Source organism: Procambarus clarkii, chromosome 90 (assembly GCF_040958095.1).
Source record: "Procambarus clarkii isolate CNS0578487 chromosome 90, FALCON_Pclarkii_2.0, whole genome shotgun sequence".
Lineage (NCBI taxonomy): Eukaryota > Metazoa > Arthropoda > Malacostraca > Decapoda > Cambaridae > Procambarus > Procambarus clarkii.
This window is the reverse complement of record NC_091239.1, coordinates 5470709-5492303: the sequence shown is the minus strand read 5'-3', so window position 1 is coordinate 5492303 and position 21595 is coordinate 5470709. Positions and strand designations below refer to the sequence as shown.

At 42.7% G+C, this 21595-nt stretch overlaps 1 long non-coding RNA gene and 1 pseudogene across 1 annotated transcript in view; both read right to left on the bottom strand.

Moving 5' to 3' along the window:
- The window catches only part of LOC138359369 (caspase-1-like), a 30232-nt pseudogene extending 10734 nt beyond the window's left edge, over nt 1-19498 (bottom strand).
- The window catches only part of LOC138359244 (uncharacterized), a 597135-nt gene that overhangs the window by 52359 nt on the left and 523181 nt on the right, over nt 1-21595 (bottom strand). The window lies entirely within an intron of this gene.

The window sequence follows — 21595 nt, the reverse complement described above, 5'->3', positions numbered from 1 at the left end:
TGCTTCAGTATCACTATAAATTTTTCTTTTATTCTCCTCAAACAATTGCTTTTATCATCTCAAATTTTATTCTTTCATTTCTTACATCTTTTAAAATCATCTATTTTTAGATCACCTATTCAAAATCTATTTAAAATCACCATCATCTATTAACACACTGTCCAATGCTCAAAGAGTGGCAAAAAATACAACAAATTGATTCCCAGTTGGCCTCTTCATTTACCTGATAAAAGCCTTTGATACTGTAAACCATAACTACATCTTACTTAAACTGCATCGAATGGTATGATGCAAACTGAATATGAATATAAACTGAGTATGGTATCTGAAGCCTTGCTCTGAACTATATTCGTTCCTCCCCCACTCTACCAATGACAGCAGGAGTGCCGCAGGGCAGCATCCTAGGACCTCTCCTATTTCTTATGTACATCAATAATTTGCCAAATGTTTCTAACATTCTTAAACCTATACTATTTGCTGACGATACTACCTTCAATTTTTCTGACCCCAACCCCCAGACACTAATAATATTGTAAATAATGAATTAAAAAAGTCCACTCATGGTTGGCAATCAACAAACTTGCATAACATAGAAAAGACCAAATATATTTTATTTTGTAATAATTCCATCATTCCATCCAGTAATTCCATCTATCATCATACTATCATGCAAGAGGAGCCACACATTTATGGATCATCCAATAAAATTAGCAGACTTCTAGATGTTACTACTGCTCGGCTTAGACTCGGTTACAAGTATCTCTGGGAATTTTCATTATCTGCCGATGTAGACCTGACCAAATGTAAGCTGTGTCAACAAAATTATTCGCACACCCTCCGTCACTATGTGACGGAGTGCGAAAAGATACGTGAATTTTGAAACAATTCTATAACCAATGTTCCAACGATGTGTCAATATTTCATTCAAAATGATCTGCTACCAGAAATTTTAGCCAAATATCCCCAGTTTGCTAACCGTAGGTAGTAACTAAGTGATTGTAACCTATCCACCGCTGCCCACTGGATGGGGGGGGGGGGGCAGTGTGCAGGACAAACATATCAATTGCGACACTAGCTTTCCACATATGTCAGTTGCTTAATTTAGAAACTGTACTTGTGGTCGATCTCGATCCCATTGTTGATGTGACGACTTATATTGAATTTTATAACTAGCTCATCAAGATTGTAACTAAATGAATTGTGGGGTTCAGTCCCTGAGCCCATTATGTGCCTCTGTAACCCTTTCCACTACCGCCCACAAGATGGGTATGGGGTGCATAATCAATGAACTAAACTAAACTTCGTAATAAATCTTCAAATCAAATTTAACATCAGATAGAGAATGTTAACACCAGCAATAAAGTCGAGGGAAAGTTCCTTGGCCTATAAATACACAAGAGACTGAACTTCAGCACCTACATACAACACTTATCCAAAAAAGTCTCAGAAAAAATTGGTATATTCTCTAAAATCAGAAATTATATTCCAAACTCTGCTCTCCTCTTACTATACCTCGCGCTAATCTATCCTATCTAACATATGGTATCTGTGTATGGAGTTCCACCATTGTAAACTACCTCAAGCCCATCATCACTCAGCAAAAATCTGCTATCAGAACTCTAGCAAACTCTGTACCACACTATAAATAAATATATCCTTGATGTCCCCAGAGTCAAACTAATACTGTGCAAACTCTCCATGCCAATAATAGGACCCAGTCTATGGAACTCCCTGCCTAATGAATTAAAAACATGTCTATGCCTTATTTAAAAGTAAATTGAAAAGTATCTAATTTCATCCTCATAGTTTCCTACTTTGTGCTTCAAACTTAAACTGTAACTTGTATTATCAACTTCCACAATGTTAGTATACAAGACATATCATCACTAGTGTAATCACCTTTGTTAATTTATATATTATTTATATGTTGATATACATTTTGCTACAATGTACCTTTTCATCTTACTTGATATGTTAGATTAAGGACCATAGATTCGAATCCTCCTCATGGCTCCTACTGATATTCGACTCTGTCATATCTCACATAACTGCTAACATGAGACAAACTTCCAGATATTCCACTGGCAGTTTTTCTATTATATACACACTTAAGCATTATCAATTTAGTTATTTCTAACCTTTCATCATTTACATGATACCAAGTGTACCTAATGGAGTACAGTCTATCTTTATGCTTACAATATTTACAGTGTTAGTAATATTTTGTTTTACTGTATATATCTGTGTACTTAATATCGTATCAACAGTAATATTAAAGGTGAACCTTAGAAAATTTTAATCAGTAGAGAAGAAACTCAAAGTAGGTGGAGGTAATATTTACAGTTCTGTACTTTGAAAGTATCATAGGTCACACTGAGAAAAGTATCATAGGTCACACTGGGAAAAGTTTCATAGGTCACACTGTGAAAAGTATCATAGGTCACACTGGGAAAAGTATCATAGGTCACACTGAAAAGTATCATAGGTCACACTGGGAAAAGTATCATAGGTCACACTGGGAAAAGTTTCATAGGTCACACTGGGAAAAGTATTATAGGTCAAACTGAGAAAAGCATCATAGGTCACACAGAGAAAAGAAGGGCAAATGAGAATGTGATATTGTTTTGGTGGCGGGCTCCTACAAAGAGTACAGGAAAGAATACCAGAGGATATACCAATGGGAGAGAAATGCTCCTCCTTAGAAAAATGGAAAAGATACAGGTATTGATGGGGTACTGAATCAATACAGTATTTCTATGGGCAACATAGAGCATTTCCCATGCTCTATGTTGCCCATAGAGCATGGGAAATTTTAAAGCATAAATGTTAACACCTAATATATCTTTAATCACATTTTAAGTGATTTTTGTATAAGGAAGCAACATTACAAGAAAGAACAGGTGAAGCAGTGTATTTTTCTTGTTTTTAAAAATATTCCCTCTCACAAATGCTTCCTGAAGCATCTCTGGTTGCAATATGTCCCTCACTCGCTGGGTTTGTTCCATATAGCTCGCTGCATTGAGGTTGCGCTCTACATGTATTTTTAGCACTAAACAAATTTATGATGGAAACTGTATTCAACTAACTGAGGCACGGAAGATAATAATAAGATGGACAGACATGGCAAGTGTGAATGAGATAGAAGGGGAAAGTGAGAGTCCCTACTCTCCGCATACAAGATTCCTATGTTCCTGATTCCTATATGCGGAATCAGTTTGTTAATGAGGGAGTAAATGTTAAACAACATTTAGAGGACAAAGCACACTGCATAAACCACAATAACCTAGAGGGGTTCAACTGCATTAAAATACAAAACACGATCGAGGTCATGGTGGCGATGTTATCAATATTTATGTAATTACTGTACTGTAAATAAATCTATGGAATCCAATATGTTAAGATGATAAAAATAAATATGTTAAGATGATTTGGAGCTAAAACGTTTATGTAATAAAAGTCTAACGAACATTATATATAGTAAAAGATACTTACAGTCCTGAATTTCAGCTTTGACCCAGGCGACGGTCAAGTTATTATGGACCGTCACTTTAAACCCTAAATTTTCAAACAACGTCTGAGCTTGGTCACGGTCGTGATCATTCCCATGACGCTCCTGTTGAATGATTGTAGTTATATAACTGTTAATATTCAAATTAAGCAATGAACTTTAATTAGTAAAGAAAGTTTGCACATACAAACATAAACAATAAATATATATGCAATATATGACATCATAATGTCCTAGTAGTAGTAGGCATCCGTCAATCCCGTGGGGTTATGGAGTTGTGCCCTGGGTGTCTAGTTGTTGTAGTGTAGTTAGATGTAGCGCCTGCTGTGACTGTGAAGGCCTAACCCGAGAATGACAGTCTCGACTGCAGCGAGCGCAGATAAACGCCGTTGCGGGTGCGTCTGACAGTGGTCGAGACCTCCTCTGAAATCTATTATCCTTCGCTGTTATCCTCCTCTGAAATCTATTATCCTCTTCAGTTCATCCTCGAATTGCTGGAGTTCCTTCTGCACTTTTCATCTCCAGGCAGATCTGTCCGCAGCTGCTGCATCACAAGTGTTGATATCGATGTTCATCTGCTTGAGGTCGCGTTTGCAGGCATCTTTGAAACGCAGCTGAGGTCTTCCGGTGGGTCTCCTTCCTGATGCCAGTTCTCCATACAAGAGGTCCTTCAGTATGCGGCCATCGACCATGCGTGTGACATGTCCCAGCCATCGCATGCGTCTCTGTTTCAGGAGAGTGAACATTGAAGGGACTCCTGTTCTCTCGAGTACTTGTTGGTGACGTGGTCTTTCCACGTGACGTCAAGGATGCGTCTCAGGTTCCGCATGTGAAAGGTATTGAGAAGTCTCTCCTGGCGAGAGCGCAGGGTCCAGGATTCCGAGCCGTAGAGAAGTGTACTCACCACACATGCCATGTAGACTTGTGCCTTGGTGTGCACTGTCAGTTTGGCATTTTCCCAAACGCTCTTTGTGAGCCTGGCTCACATAATGTCCACATAATGTCCACAACATACTATAATTGCTGATATACATGAATATACAACATAGATGATATACAACATAGCTGATAATGTCCACAACACACTATAATTATAAACATCAATAAATAAGGTATCAGAACAATGCCGGTAGCACACTAAGATTAACATTAATATAACTGGGACGCGTGTAACGTTTGGCTCCGTCTACACATTCCTCGTCACTTCACACAATCACATGTACTTACGAAGTTGCGCTGGCAGAGGTTGAACTTCGGCTCTCTGGTCCCGCCTCTGAACTGTCAATCAACTGGTGAACAGCTTCCAGAGCCTATATTCCTCTATCATATCTACATTTGAAACTGTTTATTTTGTTACACCGAGCAACATGTGGTGTTGCCACAGCCGAAGGGCAAGTTCGCCCTTACTTACTTACCAGAGCTTAGTCATCTCTCGTATCAGGAACGGTTGAGGGTCACTGGGCTAACAACACTACAGACCAGGCATTACACACAGAAATCACAATAGCGTGATGCATCAAATCCACAAGGGCCGTGACGAGGATTCGAACCTGCGTCCGAGAGCATCCCAGACACTATCTTAATCAACTGAGCTACAACATGGTCAAAAGAGTTGAAACCGAAATTCTATTGAACTTACTGGACCCTGCAGCCTCTCCGAGACACAAACCAGGGCTTTACACAACTCCTCCCCATGCACTCGAGCTATGTCAATAGGCCATTCTCCCTCTTCGCCCTTTTTTCATTACACACACACAAAAGTCACAATAGTGTGATGCATCAAAGTAGGAGTTGTGTAAAACCCTGGTTTGTGTCTCAGAGAGGCTGCAAGATCCAGTAAGTTCAGTAGAACTTCGGTTTCAACTCTTTTGACCATGTCGTAGCTCAGTTGATTAAGGCAGCATCTGGGATGCTCTCCTTACCTACCTTGAAGTTACCTTGATGTGCTTCCGGGGCTTAGCGTCCCCGCGGCCCGGTCGTCGACCATGTAACACGGGTTGGGGTTCTCTCTCTACTTATCTACCTTCTACTCCCTCTACCCGTATTCTTACTTTTAATTCTCTACCAAGGGACTCCAAAACGTTTACCAAAGCCAACTCCACGCCACGTGGTCCTAAGACGATTGACCGACTTAGGATTCTACACCCAGTATGACGTGACCTAGGCTTTGAGCAAAACCCTAGAGTCGCCTCTACGCTGCCACCACCAGACCAGCAACACAGAGCAATGATCGAGGTCTGGATCGATCACGCTAATTAATCAACCTTGGGGCTTGATCCCCACTCGATGACCGTGGAAACTTAAGAGTGTGAAATTAATTACACGGGAATGATTCGATGTTAGAATCGATGTTAGAATCGGCGCCCAATCCAACTCTACCTCGTGTGGACCACGTGACCAGGACAAGTTTACACATAAAACACATGGAAATAATAAAATGCAAAATATTAACAAATTTAATTTATTAAAAGAAAAACTAAAACAAAATCTAAATATGTTCACTCCCTGTCACTTTAACACTCCCTACTTGACCTGAATGGCAATGAAGACTATTCTATAAATAACCATAGCAACTATACCTCTATGTTTTACCAGCTAAAGATGTTGGGCTGGTCTTGGGGAGAGGTAAGATGTTTGACCTCTCCCAGCTGCTCTGCAGATCACACTGATTGTCCTCGTCTGGCCTAGCCCAGGCTAGAACATTGTATCCTTCCGCCTAGTCAAAGTTCTACCCAGTTACTAGCAAGGTTTAAGTTATAACAATTAACCTCTGTTTGTACTGAATTGATCCAGACTGGTTGAATTATTTTACTGAAATTAAATTACACAAACATCTAACGGCAGAGCTGTTCCCGATCCCCCAAAAATGGTTAATTGAACTTTGAGAAATAGTAGACATGTCAACCCCTGATGACCTATGACCGCCGGTCACTCCGCCTTACAAGTTAGATCTGATTCGTGACGTCACTGATGGTGACTTAAACTCAATAATTAGAATACTCTTGATATTGTACCCAGTACTATTATACAATACAATTTTAATGCAAAATGAATAAAGGCTAATTTTCTCTAAATTACTGAATACTATAGGATGATTCATTATACGCAGCTATGAACAAGGCGTCGGTTATTTCCGCCGCGAATTCCCCTGGGGGTCAGGTCCCCAGGTCACCATGCGGGCTCAGCTTCCCATTCTCTTTTGTCGATAAACCACTCTGGATAATTCTTACAACCAGCCTAGTTTGTTACAACCCCCCCCCCCCCTGCACAAGCACTTAGTAAACCTTGTTAATTTGTTAAAAATCACGAGGTTTAGTATCCAAACCCACAATTCAACTCATGCCACAAACAAAAGCTAACCTAACTAATAAAATTTGACAAATAATAGTCCAACATCATAATAAATATGTTCACATTTCATAAATTTCTCAGCTGTCAACTGACAGCAATCCTCCAATATCAGGAAACATACATCCTATCCTTACTGACATAGCTAAATAACATGGCCCTACTCTACCATCAAAGACTAGCTATTAAACTCCCTTGGCTCTTCACTAGCCAAGTCCATGTGTCCTCTAGAGCCGGCCACACCGTGCTCAAACAAACATTAAAGTTATAACTTCAGACTGAACTTTCAGTCATCCGGGAGCGTACTAAGGAACTATCAGGTACACATCCGTGTACTAACCACTCCCCATCAATGTCAACCTTGACATGTTAAGGAACACACCTAATGTTTATTACATGTATCTAAAAATAAAAAAAAAAATCCTATACTATATCACAGGTTTCAGCTGACTGTACAGCCAAGTGTTCTCACTCACTAGAAGTGTCAATGTTTATATGGGTCCGCCTCTCCTGTGTTCAAACATTCTGCAAAAGTATCACAACATAATTTTCCATAACCGTTTGTTCTGGGCTGAGACAATTACACAGGGGCTTCGATTTTGATTACTGACCAATTTATAGAGTAAAAGTCATATATTATACCAGAATTATTTTAAATCTGTTTTTCAACATTTATAAAGTATTGATTCTAAATCTGTTTTTCAACATTTAAACAAAAGTGTCCAGATATTCTTTACACAGATGTTCAGAGCCAACTTTGTTGTTTGTATCAATTGTTCATATTGAGTAAACGAGAAGAAAAAAAAAATCGATGCTGCTGGATGCTGAATGTAGTCGCTGACGATGACGGTGTCGATCTTGCTTCTCCCCATGTGTAGACATCAATACCTGGTCCTCTTGTACTCCCATCCGGTACTCCTGAATGACGACAGAGTGTAGTAGAGCTGAGTGCCAAGTGACAGCTGTAGAATACTGTTACTTAGGCCATTAATCTTGCTCTCGACAGTCCACACGCCTTCGTATCAATCACAGTTCACACGGCAGTCTTGATGTTAAACTTGACGGCGCAGATGACCACAGCAGAGCAGGACTGGATGTACCAACGGTGTCTCTTAGCAGGAGTGGTGTCAGAAGGTCGTAGAGGCGGGTTGCTTGTTTGCAGAACAGGTGAATCTCGTCTTCCATCATTGCTCACGTCATCTCAGGCGTTTCTTGATGTCACCAGGTTACTGGGCCGTAAACACCAACTGTGTATACCCTCGTACCGCCGACTTTAGGCCAAAGGAGACAATTTTGCGACCTTCTATTGGCGAGTCCCGGTACTCTGTAGGGAAACCGTGCCTTCCACCTGTGACCGCCTTACTTCTGCTTTCTTGTTACTTCAGATGACGTAATCATTAATCTTCCGGCGAAATTCTTGAGTACTGCTACGTGCTTTCCATTTCTTGACCTCTCCTTCACCACTGCTGGAATGGCTGCAGTCTTGATGACGCAGCAGGTGGGTATTGGTGATCTCGAGACAGCTACCCCGGCGTTGTATGGCACCTCCGGTGACTGCTATAATGTGGACAGCTCGCTGGCCCTGACAACCTCGTTAGTGACGTGAGGCGTCGGCCGGGTGACTCTTGGACAGTCACTTATCCCCAAAGTAACTGATGTATGGGTTACTGGGTCTGGTGGGGGGAGGGCTTTGTGTAACGTGCCTCCCACCTCGGTCTTTACAGACAAGGGTTCACGTGTGGCTGGAACAACTGGGTCGGTGTACCAATCAGACCTGGGAACAGACAGACACAACACAGCGGAAGCATAGATATACTCTGGGTTTGGTGGAGGTGGAACCCCAGAGCACGGTAAAAGCTGCTACCTGAGTTAAGTATAGAGATAGTACACCTCATTGCCTTTACAGGAAAATCTAATGAATACTAAATTATACTAACTAGGGAAGTTACTTTACTGTATAGCGCGAGATCTCGTCACCATAGGGTGGCGAGACTGCACCTGACTACTGATGAGCGATGACAGAGGGTCATCCTCATCTTCTGACTCGTCGGTGAAGCCATGAGTCAGCACTGCTGAGTCAGGAACTAGACCCGCTGAAGGCAGTTCTAATTCCTCTCTAGCATGATAATGTTTCAATTTATTTACATGAAATGTCCTTTCCACCTGGTCCTCGAACACTCCCTTTATAACAAGATTAACCGGCCCCGCCCTTTTAATTACTCTATATGGTCCTCGCCACCTCGGAGCTAGTTTCCTGCTCTGATTGGCGGGCGCAGCCTCATTCACTCTCAATACGAGGCTTCCTTCCTTCAACTCAAGAGGGCGCACTTTCTTGTCATAAAAGTGAGCATACCGAGTCCGTGCCTTCTTGGACGCTTCAGCTGCAATATTCCATGCATTTCTCATTTTTCCAAGGACCTCTGAAGGATAGTCCTCCCCGTATGCAACATTATGTCTGTTAAGCAGACCTGACGGGAAATTGCATGAATTACCAGTAAACAAATGAAGTGGTTGGGTGTTAATTGATTGGTGGATGGCAGTATTCAAGGCGAACTGAACATAGGGTAGGTGTTCATCCCAGGTGTTTGCATCATGTTCAGCAAGGATTGCAAGCATATCCTTGACTGAGCGATTAGTCCGTTCCGTCATTCCGTTTGCTTGTGGGTGGTAGGCTGTTGTAAAAGCCGAAGTTGTCTCTAAAATCTTACAAACTTCTCTAAATATATTCCCATTGAATTCTTGACCCCGGTCAGAGACTAAAACTTTAGGAGGTTCGAATACAGTAACGAACCTACGCAAGAACGCATCTGCAACCGTACGAGAATCCTTCTGAGGTAATGCAACTAGTGTAGTGTATCTAGACAGATGGTCAACTAGCACCAACACATATCTGTTACCTGAATGACTGTGGTGTAAATCAATCAGATCGGCCCCCACACGATCTAACGGTTCACGAATTTCAGGAAATTCCTGAAGTGGGGCTTGTACCTTAAGGGTGCCTTTCCTCCTCTGGCAACGAGGGCACGACTTCACGAAATTGATTACCTCAGAAAGTAATCCTGGAAAATAAAATAGAGACTTTGCTTTTAAGTGCGTTTTAAAGATCCCCGGATGCCCTGCAATTTTTGAAGCATGCGCAAGCTTTAACGCTGATGACCGCAACGCGTCCGGAATAACTAGCTGAAATACTGCCCTATCATTCTGGCTATTAACATAATACAGGACGCCCTGTTTCATCTCAAAATCATGAATAGGTAAATTCTTTTTCTTTTTCGGGTATTTTCCTCCCTCTAAATACTCAATAATTTCTTTCCATCTAGGCTCGCTCATCTGGTATTCTCTCATTTTATCTGATGGAATGGTTTCAATATTTCATTAATCTGCATTGCCGCTATATTTCTACTTAGCGTATCTGGCACAACATGTGCTGGACCAGGCTTGTACAAGATCTGGAATGAGTGGGCCGAAAGTTCGTGAGACCAGCGTGACATTCGTGGGCATTTCGTTCGCTTTTTAAATATGTGTGTTAATGCTCGATGGTCTGTGTAGATTACAAAATGCCGCTGAAATAGGTAAGGCTCGAAATACCTAACTGATTCTACTACTGCCAGTGCCTCCCGATCCGTAGCTGAATAATGAACTTCAGGTCCTTTGACCTTCCTACTGAAATAGGCTACTGGATGGGGTAAATTATCTGCGTCTCGCTGAATTAAGCACCCGCCAATAGCAATACCGCTGGCGTCAGTGTGCACCTCCCACTCTTTCTCAAAATCAGGAATAGCCAATACCGGTGTCGTGGTTAGTTGGTCTTTCAGTTTGCGATAGGCCTCGTCATGTTCAGATTTCCACACAAACTTCGCATTTTTCTTTGTCAGATCAGTCAGGGGTGCTGAAATGCCAGCGAAACCTTCAATATGACGACGAAAATATCCGGCCGCCCCCAAAAACCTACGCACGTCCTTCGCTGTCCTTGGAGTAGGCATGTCAGCAATGGCGCGGCAAGAATCTGGGTCAGGTCGGATACCGTCTGGGCACACCTGGAACCCCAGAAATTTGAATTTCTGAGCCGCCAGGGTGCACTTCTGAACATTCTGCCTGAAACCTGCCTGATCTAACAACTTCAAAGTCTCAGTCAAGTCCTGTAGGTGTTCCTCAAACGTCCTGGAATATATCACAACATCATCCAGGTACGCTAAAGAATGCCTACCCAGTACCGGACTAAGGATAAAGTTGATGGCCCTCTGAAACGACGAAGGCGCTGTCTTCAAACCAAACGGCATCCTACGGAATTGATAAGTGTGCCTACCATCCGAGAATGCTGTTTTTTCCCTATCCTGTTCTGCCACCGGAATCGCCCAATACGCCGATTTTGCGTCAAGAGTTGAGAAATACTTAGCAGCACCAAATTGATCTATTATCTCCTGTATTCGGGGCAACGGATACACATCACCCTTAGTTAGTTCGTTCACCTTCCGGTAGTCAACACAGAAACGATAACTACCGTCCGGTTTCCGAACTAGCACAACAGGAGAGAGCCATGGTGACGTACTAGGCTCTATTACGCCCTGTCTCAACATTTTCTGGCACTCCTTCCTGATAATGTTCTTTGCCTGTTCCGGCAACCTCCACTGTCTTGTGTACACAGGCAAATGGTCACCAGTTGGAATGGTGTGCTCGATCTTATCAAGGAGACCAATCTGGTCATCCTCTGTCGCAAACAATTTCGGGAATTTTCGTAAAACTCCTCTCAGTGCCTTCCTATCCGCCTGTGCAACATGTTGCAAATCAAGTGCTGAAATTAATTTTTCCACTTCTACATTCTGTGCAACATTTCTCGTCTCGTATTGTACTTTGGATGGTGTTTTAGTGTTCAACATATTCAGTGCACTACATTGTGCAGTGACGGCTGGCGTCTCAGCTGACTCATGGTGAAAGATATCTGTGTCCTCCACCATGGTTCCCTGAGATACCCTATCACCTGCCCTGAAGCGAAAAGTCTTATGTGAAAGATTGACAACTGGAATGAGTGCACCTTTATCGAGCACTACAACTAAGTGATGAGGAATTAATAAACTATCACATCTCCCAGCCACCTGAAGGGTGGTACCTGGTTGTATGTGACGTCCCACGGCTACTTTAATAAATTTAACAGAATGTGGTGGGCAACTCTGTTTGGTCAATGCATGCAATGCGCATGACCTCTTAACTGTGTCTGGAAGAGACTTAAAAATAAATTTTGGATAGTGCGCATTATATTTCAGCTTCCTCTTAATTGAAGCTACAACTGGGGGATGGTCGATCATCTCCACTGGGTAGGAAGTCTGTCCCAACTGCAACCTGCAGTTCCTAGCCCCTTTTTGAGCAGACAAGGAATAATCAAATCGCGACAGAAAATCAGTTCCCATTAAGATGTGACCAGGAAAATCAAGGTTCTCTACGATCGTACATGTGTGAGGCTGCAATTCCCCATCAATCTCAAAATTAACTGTACCTTGTCCTACGATCTCAATCTTTTCCCCATTGACCGCTGTTAATGTCTTTGCGCAACGGTTAAGACGTGCATACTTAAAATTGCTGAAGGCTGACTTTTTAATTACCGTTGCCTGGCTTCCTGTATCAACAAAAGCTGTCAATCTCACACCTTCCACTTTCACCTCAAAAGTAGGCCTACCATCACTAGGAGCCTGCTTTCATGCTTTCGTAGGAGTGACTTCGCAATCCATCTGTATATGCCCGCGCTTCCAGCAGGAGTAACACCTCCGCGGATCTCTGTTGTTACCCCGCGCAGGGTGGCTCGAACTTGCAGCTGAGGGCTGCTTCCCGCCTGATGAACCCGCGCCACAGTTCCTCGGCTTGGCTCCCTCGCCTTTACTTAACGCCTCTACGTATGGCGACAGCTGAGTGCCCGGCGTCTCCGTGCGCATCTGCCTGTCTAAGGCTGTGGCGGCCTGGGGTTGGGGTTGAGGTATGGTGTGGGTGGCCTGGGGTTGGGGTGTGGATTGAGGTTGGGGTTGAGGTATGGTGTGGGTGACCTCAGGCTGGGGTGTGGATTGAGGTTGGGGTGGGTATGGGGTGGCCTGGGGCTGGAATGGGTATGGGTATGGGTATGGGGTGGCCTGGGGTTGGAATGGGTATGGGTATGGGGTGGCCTGGGGTTGGAATGGGTATGGGTATGGGGTGGCCTGGGGTTGGAATGGGTATGGGTATGGGGTGGCCTGGGGTTGGAATGGGTATGGGTATGGGGTGGCCTGGGGTTGGGGGAAGGGTTGGTATGGGAACTGAGGATGGGGTTGGTATGGGAGGTGGGGTTGGGGTGGTTGTAGTGATGGATGAGGTGTACCTAGGTGTTGTGGTATTGGTGTTATGTTGGGTAGTTCCTGCTGTTGGTGTGGTTGTTCATTTTTCCGTTGAACGGGTTGCTGTTCTCTACCGAGCGAAGTGGGACGTCCTACCATACTAACTGAGGCCCCCTGTCTGCCCTGTTGGCATGGCGTCGATGTTATATGTGGGGGAGCCCAAGACGGCTCTCCCCACTCTTGGGACGACTCCTCGCAAGACTCCCCACTCATGTCAATAATAGTATCTCTCCAGGGATGGAAAGATACCCTCGACTGCCCAGTCCCATGCAGAACCCGTGAATTCGTCGCTTCAGTCCCACTGACCCCACCTGTGGCGTCAGTTGAGCCACCTGAGCGATCCCCAGTGGTGTCGGAAGAAGTGCTGTCCTCTACCCTTCCACTTCCACTGGTCCCTACTGACTGGTCACTATCTGGGTTAAACATTTTCTGTGATTCCTGGTGTGCCATGTCTCTTCTAAACTACCCTTTAGTACACCCTCGACCCGGACTCACTACAACCGTGATCTTACACAAATAAAAAAAAATCACAACTCTTTTCCAAGAAACTACTAAATCCCAAAATAGGAAATACACGATTTATCGAGAGAATCGCTGAAGTGAATCCAATGAATGAGTGTCTGCCCCGCACTCGTGTCTGACCGTGAAATATCCCGCAGTTCTATCGCTGAAACCTAAGTCCTTTACGTTAAAAAAATTAAAAAATCTAATTTATATAAAACAATTTAAATGATAACGCAACTAACGCGCAGCACTCGTGATGGAATAATAAAGAATATTTACTGTACTTGAATACTAAACGCGCTTGAAGTGAGCAGCGTGGCCACTGATGACTGGTGGAGCGGGACTAGCTGCACTGAAAAAACTAAGTCCCGCGCTTTTTCGCTTAAACGCTGAAAAATCAAAATTTATGTTCTGAAGGAAAATAACTAGTTTTACGTTAATAACCCGCTCTAGCGATTAATATAGACACCCAGGACATATATTTGCTTACCAAAATTGACTTTTTATAAAAAAAAACTGCGTTTTTACTCAATTGCTGGACTCTGCCAATTTTTCTGACTGCGAGGGAAAAATATTCTATCACCCCAAATATCACAAAACTCCTTTAATTCACAAAAATTTGGGTTTCTCGTTTCCAGATATAAATACGTTATTATTTACTACTGACGTTGTATGCAGAACAATACTGACACATCGGGCGGTTTCAACACTCACTAATTCGATTTTTCGTCAAAATCCGAGATTTTCACCTCCCATGGACTCTGACAAAATTACAACACGATTTTCTCGAAAAAATACTTAAATTCGGCAAAAATGTACTTATCACTGTTTAATGCTTACGGACAGAATTACGTCCCTTGCGCGCACTAGAGAGTAATACTGGCCCCAGAATATACACAAAACATGAAAATTAGAATTTCCGCCAAGAAGTCAGATTCTAGCCCAAGCTGGACTTAGAAAATTTTCCACCTACGTTTCTACTGAAAACAGAATTCTAAGTCTACAAACACAATTCTACCGTCTTACTGGTAAAAACTAGACAATATCACTCGCATCGACTGGAGAATCCTAATGACGCCCAGAACATACACGTGACCCACGAATACAAATTAATTACAGTTAACGACTTTCCGACATTGACTTAGCCGAAAACTTATCCCAAAATACTTAGAAATATTCCACGGACTCTATTAAGCATTTACACGCAACTTACTATCCCTTAAACTCCTTCACTTACTATAGTGACCGACCAATAGCCCTAAGTCCAGAGGATTAACTACACTAGCAACAACGCCTCTGACTTAGACTAATACAACAGGGAATAGCAAAGCTTAATGTACGCACTTAGCCTAATATGCAAGAAAATGCTAAACACTTTGATAAAAAAATTTTTAACCGGGGATTGAATGTAAGGGGAAAAAAAATTAATCTCTAGAACAACGAAAATAAACGGAAATTACTTTATAAATTGAAGTATACTTAATTAAAAAATGCACTCGACTTAATCCTATAATTGTCCTTACCGGCTCGCCGTACCACACCTAGCCTAGGGGCCACACCATCTAGGTTCCAACAGAGCGACACGCAGCTTTCAGCAACAATTATGACTAGGGACGACTCAACCTCCACTAAGTGTGCGATCACTTAGTTGTTGAATCGCTGCTAGGTAGGTTACTAGTCCGTCCCTCGGAGGCCGCAACGCCCTTCACGGATTACGTTTTTCCTAGCGTTTTGGGTCGTCTAATAACGCCCTCGGACTATCTACTGGCGTCCCACAGATATATCCGCCCCCGACAGCCCTCAAGGAACTGCTGTTGAGAGTATGGCGGCTCCCAACACCTCTGAATTAATTGCAATGGGTCGAGTATGGTACCCAGTCCAATCAACTCGAAGCGGTCTCCTTTTCAATAAATCTAATTTTAAATGCCTAATCTTACTAACTAAACCTTAATCATATCAGCCCGCATGACCCAAGATTCGCCAATCCCCACTCAAACGCACTGTTGTGGGGCGCACTGCTAATCCTGGCCTGCGGCTGTCTCCTTAGCATCCGCGCACGTGTTCGAACGGCTAGACGCGTGAGCCTTTCAACAATTTCAAACAAAATTGTTGAAACCACCGCTGTGCACCATTGTAACACGGGTTGGGGTTCTCTCTCTACTTATCTACCTTCTACTCCCTCTACCCGTATTCTTACTTTTCATTCTCTACCAAGGGACTCCAAAACGTTTACCAAAGCCAACTCCACGCCACGTGGTCCTAAGACGATTGACCGACTTAGGATTCTACACCCAGTATGACGTGACCTAGGCTTTGAGCAAAACCCTAGAGTCGCCTCTACGCTGCCACCACCAGACCAGCAACACAGAGCAATGATCGAGGTCTGGATCGATCTCGCTAATTAATCAACCTTGGGGCTTGATCCCCACTCGATGACCGTGGAAACTTAAGAGTGTGAAATTAATTACACGGGAATGATTCGATGTTAGAATCGATGTTAGAATCGGCGCCCAATCCAACTCTACCTCGTGTGGACCACGTGACCAGGACAAGTTTACACATAAAACACATGGAAATAATAAAATGCAAAATATTAACAAATTTAATTTATTAAAAGAAAAACTAAAACAAAATCTAAATATGTTCACTCCCTGTCACTTTAACACTCCCTACTTGACCTGAATGGCAATGAAGACTATTCTATAAATAACCATAGCAACTATACCTCTATGTTTTACCAGCTAAAGATGTTGGGCTGGTCTTGGGGAGAGGTAAGATGTTTGACCTCTCCCAGCTGCTCTGCAGATCACACTGATTGTCCTCGTCTGGCCTAGCCCAGGCTAGAACATTGTATCCTTCCGCCTAGTCAAAGTTCTACCCAGTTACTAGCAAGGTTTAAGTTATAACAATTAACCTCTGTTTGTACTGAATTGATCCAGACTGGTTGAATTATTTTACTGAAATTAAATTACACAAACATCTAATGGCAGAGCTGTTCCCGATCCCCCAAAAATGGTTAATTGAACTTTGAGAAATAGTAGACATGTCAACCCCTGATGACCTATGACCGCCGGTCACTCCGCCTTACAAGTTAGATCTGATTCGTGACGTCACTGATGGTGACTTAAACTCAATAATTAGAATACTCTTGATATTGTACCCAGTATTATTATACAATACAATTTTAATGCAAAATGAATAAAGGCTAATTTTCTCTAAATTACTGAATACTATAGGATGATTCATTATACGCAGCTATGAACAAGGCGTCGGTTATTTCCACCGCGAATTCCCCTGGGGGTCAGGTCCCCAGGTCACCATGCGGGCTCAGCTAACCATTCTCTTTTGTCGATAAACCACTCTGGATAATTCTTACAACCAGCCTAGTTTGTTACCCATCACTAGGATCCATCCAACCATCCCACCGCTGCCACCATTGTAACACGGGTTGGGGTTCTCTCTCTACTTATCTACCTTCTACTCCCTCTACCCGTATTCTTACTTTTCATTCTCTACCAAGGGACTCCAAAACGTTTACCAAAGCCAACTCCACGCCACGTGGTCCTAAGACGATTGACCGACTTAGGATTCTACACCCAGTATGACGTGACCTAGGCTTTGAGCAAAACCCTAGAGTCGCCTCTACGCTGCCACCACCAGACCAGCAACACAGAGCAATGATCGAGGTCTGGATCGATCACGCTAATTAATCAACCTTGGGGCTTGATCCCCACTCGATGACCGTGGAAACTTAAGAGTGTGAAATTAATTACACGGGAATGATTCGATGTTAGAATCGATGTTAGAATCGGCGCCCAATCCAACTCTACCTCGTGTGGACCACGTGACCAGGACAAGTTTACACATAAAACACATGGAAATAATAAAATGCAAAATATTAACAAATTTAATTTATTAAAAGAAAAACTAAAACAAAATCTAAATATGTTCACTCCCTGTCACTTTAACACTCCCTACTTGACCTGAATGGCAATGAAGACTATTCTATAAATAACCATAGCAACTATACCTCTATGTTTTACCAGCTAAAGATGTTGGGCTGGTCTTGGGGAGAGGTAAGATGTTTGACCTCTCCCAGCTGCTCTGCAGATCACACTGATTGTCCTCGTCTGGCCTAGCCCAGGCTAGAACATTGTATCCTTCCACCTAGTCAAAGTTCTACCCAGTTACTAGCAAGGTTTAAGTTATAACAATTAACCTCTGTTTGTACTGAATTGATCCAGACTGGTTGAATTATTTTACTGAAATTAAATTACACAAACATCTAACGGCAGAGCTGTTCCCGATCCCCCAAAAATGGTTAATTGAACTTTGAGAAATAGTAGACATGTCAACCCCTGATGACCTATGACCGCCGGTCACTCCGCCTTACAAGTTAGATCTGATTCGTGACGTCACTGATGGTGACTTAAACTCAATAATTAGAATACTCTTGATATTGTACCCAGTACTATTATACAATACAATTTTAATGCAAAATGAATAAAGGCTAATTTTCTCTAAATTACTGAATACTATAGGATGATTCATTATACGCAGCTATGAACAAGGCGTCGGTTATTTCCACCGCGAATTCCCCTGGGGGTCAGGTCCCCAGGTCACCATGCGGGCTCAGCTTCCCATTCTCTTTTGTCGATAAACCTCTCTGGATAATTCTTACAACCAGCCTAGTTTGTTACAACCAGGCCTCGGACGCAGGTCGACCAGGTCTCGGACGCAGGTTCGAAACCTCGTCACGGCCCTTGTGGATTTGTTGAGACCAGGCATGACAGGGCGGATTTCATCGAAACCTTCAAAATACTAAACAATTTGGACGATGTAAATCCGAAAAGTTTCTTCAAAAGGTCAGATGTGGCACGAACGTGGAGCAATGGGTTCAAGCTCATCAAGCCACACTGTAGGAAAGAAAATAGAAGGTTTTTTCCACCCACAGGGTTATAAAACCGTGGAACCGCCTACCCGCCGAAGTCGTAAACGCCAAAACGCTGTTGGGTTTTAAAATACAGATGGAAAAGATCATCAGGGCAAATTGGAAGACCTTTGAGCATCTTCGCCAGCTTCCTGTCCTCGTCGAGGACACTAGCATAGTGTCCTAATATGGTCCTTGAGTAAATTCTGATAAATTTGAAACTATGGTTGGAATCTGCCTCCACCACATCACTGCCTAATGCATTTCATTTGTTAAACTCTCTGACACTGAAAAAGTTCTTTCCAACGTCCCTTTCTAACGTCTTGGTACGAAGTTTCCACCTGTGTCACCTTGTTTGTGTCCCTCCCGTGCTAAATATTTTGTCTTTATCTACTATCTCAATTCCTCTAGGAATTGTGCAGGCGGTAATAATTGCTTGTGGGAGTCAAAAAAATACCAAAATACCAAAAAAGTACTATGATTTGGTTACAATATCAAATGTGAGTAATGAGCTGTATTGTAGTTTGAGAGAACACCATTCCCTCACAGGAGGCACTCTTATAATGCGATAATTAGTCTTTAAGAAGTCTTTACTCCAGCCCAGAATGTATAAACTGAACTGGTAAAAGATATAAGATATCTTCATTTTATCAAGGAGGTAACGATATATATAAATTAATACATGAATGCTCTTAAATACGTCGTCATTCTTGAAATACTGCTGTAATTACTTACCATAAAACCAGTATAGGAGTCAAATATACGATGATTAAATATCAAACAGTTCCCACGTTGAAGGTGATGTCCGTCGTATCGCACAGCATCACGTCTCACAGGCATTCTAGCTATTCTAGATAACTTCTCTTTCCTGAAAAGTAAAGATTAGATTTATAAATGTGACTACAATAATAGGACTACAATCAGTAAACAAATCATTGGTTGCAGGATAATGCACCTGACTGTAAATGCAGAAATTGTTAAAGACACTGATGCAAAGGAAATGTAGTTGGTGAGGAGAATATACCAGAAAATATGAGAAACTGGCACTGTGCCAAATGATTTGAAAATTATAGCAATTATTCCACCATAAATAAGATAAATGTAGTAAGTGCAAGAGTTATTGTGAACACAGTCAATGTGCCTGGTGTTTCTGCAAGTGAGTTTCATGTCTCTGCTCCAGGTGAGATTTCTTCTAAAGAAATTCAATGTCGGTTATATGGAAAATATACGCTACAAGAAAAAATCAGTAGGAGCTATGAGGAGGATTTGAACCTATGCTCTGGGTACTCCCAAGCCTTTGGCCACTACACAATCGTATTTCTTTGCTCACCCTCTGTTTCCGGAGGTGGAGGGAAACTCGTGCTCAAGCTCTATATTAGCCAGATAACATTCCCCGATGGTAACGCACTCGCCCTACGCTTCGCAAGCGATTTGGCCTGGTTTTGTATCCTGGTCGGGAAGAATTGACTAGATACCAATCCTTATCTCTACGACTTTGTTCATCCAGTTGTAATTGATACCTTGACGATTTGGCGGGTCGTATTCCAGAAAAAAATTAGGAGTAAAGACCTGCCCGAAACTCTATGCGTACTAATGGCTTTATATGAACGTAAGAACTCTTGTATATATAAATAAAATTAAAAATTGGCCACCTTCCTTACCCTTCTATACAGTATACCTAAGTCATAAAAGTATTTGTGTACGGCTGATACCATACTACTTGTGTAAAAGAGGAATTGTATATGTTTATCTCTCAGAATGTTTGGTAATATGTTTATGGTTTGTGATGTGTGTATATGTATGTATTAACACGATGTACTGAACGGGGTGAGAATAGCTTGAGCTATCTCATCCCTTTGTGTGTATTTTACCTCAATAAACTTATTTCAATTTCAATTTCCTTACCCTTAATTGGCCTTAGCAAAGGCCCACACAAACTACAAGGAGCTAGTAATGTCTCCCATGGGTGTTGGCTTCCCTTTGCAGCTCAGGTCCACGTAAATGTCAAGTTGTGAAACAAGATTCGTAATCAAAATGATCCTGCATTTGGCCACCAACATTCGTGTTGCAAAGAATGATTGTAATCGAGTTTATGGCAATATGAAGAAAACACTGATAGTCCTGCTATTGAACAAGGTAAACATTTTGTTCACTGATAATTATGCCACTTCCACTCTGACCAGCTAAATGCCTTACCTTGAGGTTACCTTGAGGTGCTTCCGGGGCTTAGCGTCCTCGCGGCCCGGTCGTCGACCAGGCCTCCTGGTTGCCGGACTGATCAACCAGGCTGTTGGACGCGGCTGCTCGCAGCCTGACGTATGAGTCACAGCCTGGTTGATCAGGTATCCTTTGGAGGTGCTTATCCAGTTCTCTCTTGAACACTGTGAGGGGTCGGCCAGTTATGCCCCTTGTGTGTAGAGAAAGCGTGTTGAACAGTCTCGGGGCCTCTGATGTTGATAGAGTTCTCTCTCAGAGTACCAGTTGCACCTCTGTTTTTCAACGGGGGTATTCTGCACATCCTGCCATGTCTTCTGGACTCATGTGATGTTATTTCTGTGTGCAGGTTTGGGACCAGCCCCTATAATATTTTCCACGTGTAAATTATTATGTACCTCTCCCGCCTGCGCTCAAGGGAGTACAGTTTTAGGCTCTTTAGTCGGTCCCAATAGTTTAGATGTTTTACTGAGTGGATTCTAGCAGTAAAGGATCTCTGCACGCTCTCCAGGTCAGCAATTTCTCCAGCTTTGAAAGGGGCTGTCACTGTGCAGCAGTACTCCACTCTAGAGAGCACAAGCGTTTTGAAAAGTATCATCATCGGTATGGCATCTCTAGTGTGAAAAGTTCTTGTTATCCAACCAGTCATTTTCTTGCAGTTGTGACGGCTACTTTATTGTGTTCTTTAAAGGTAAGGTCTTCCGACATGAGTACACCCAGATCCTTTACATTGCC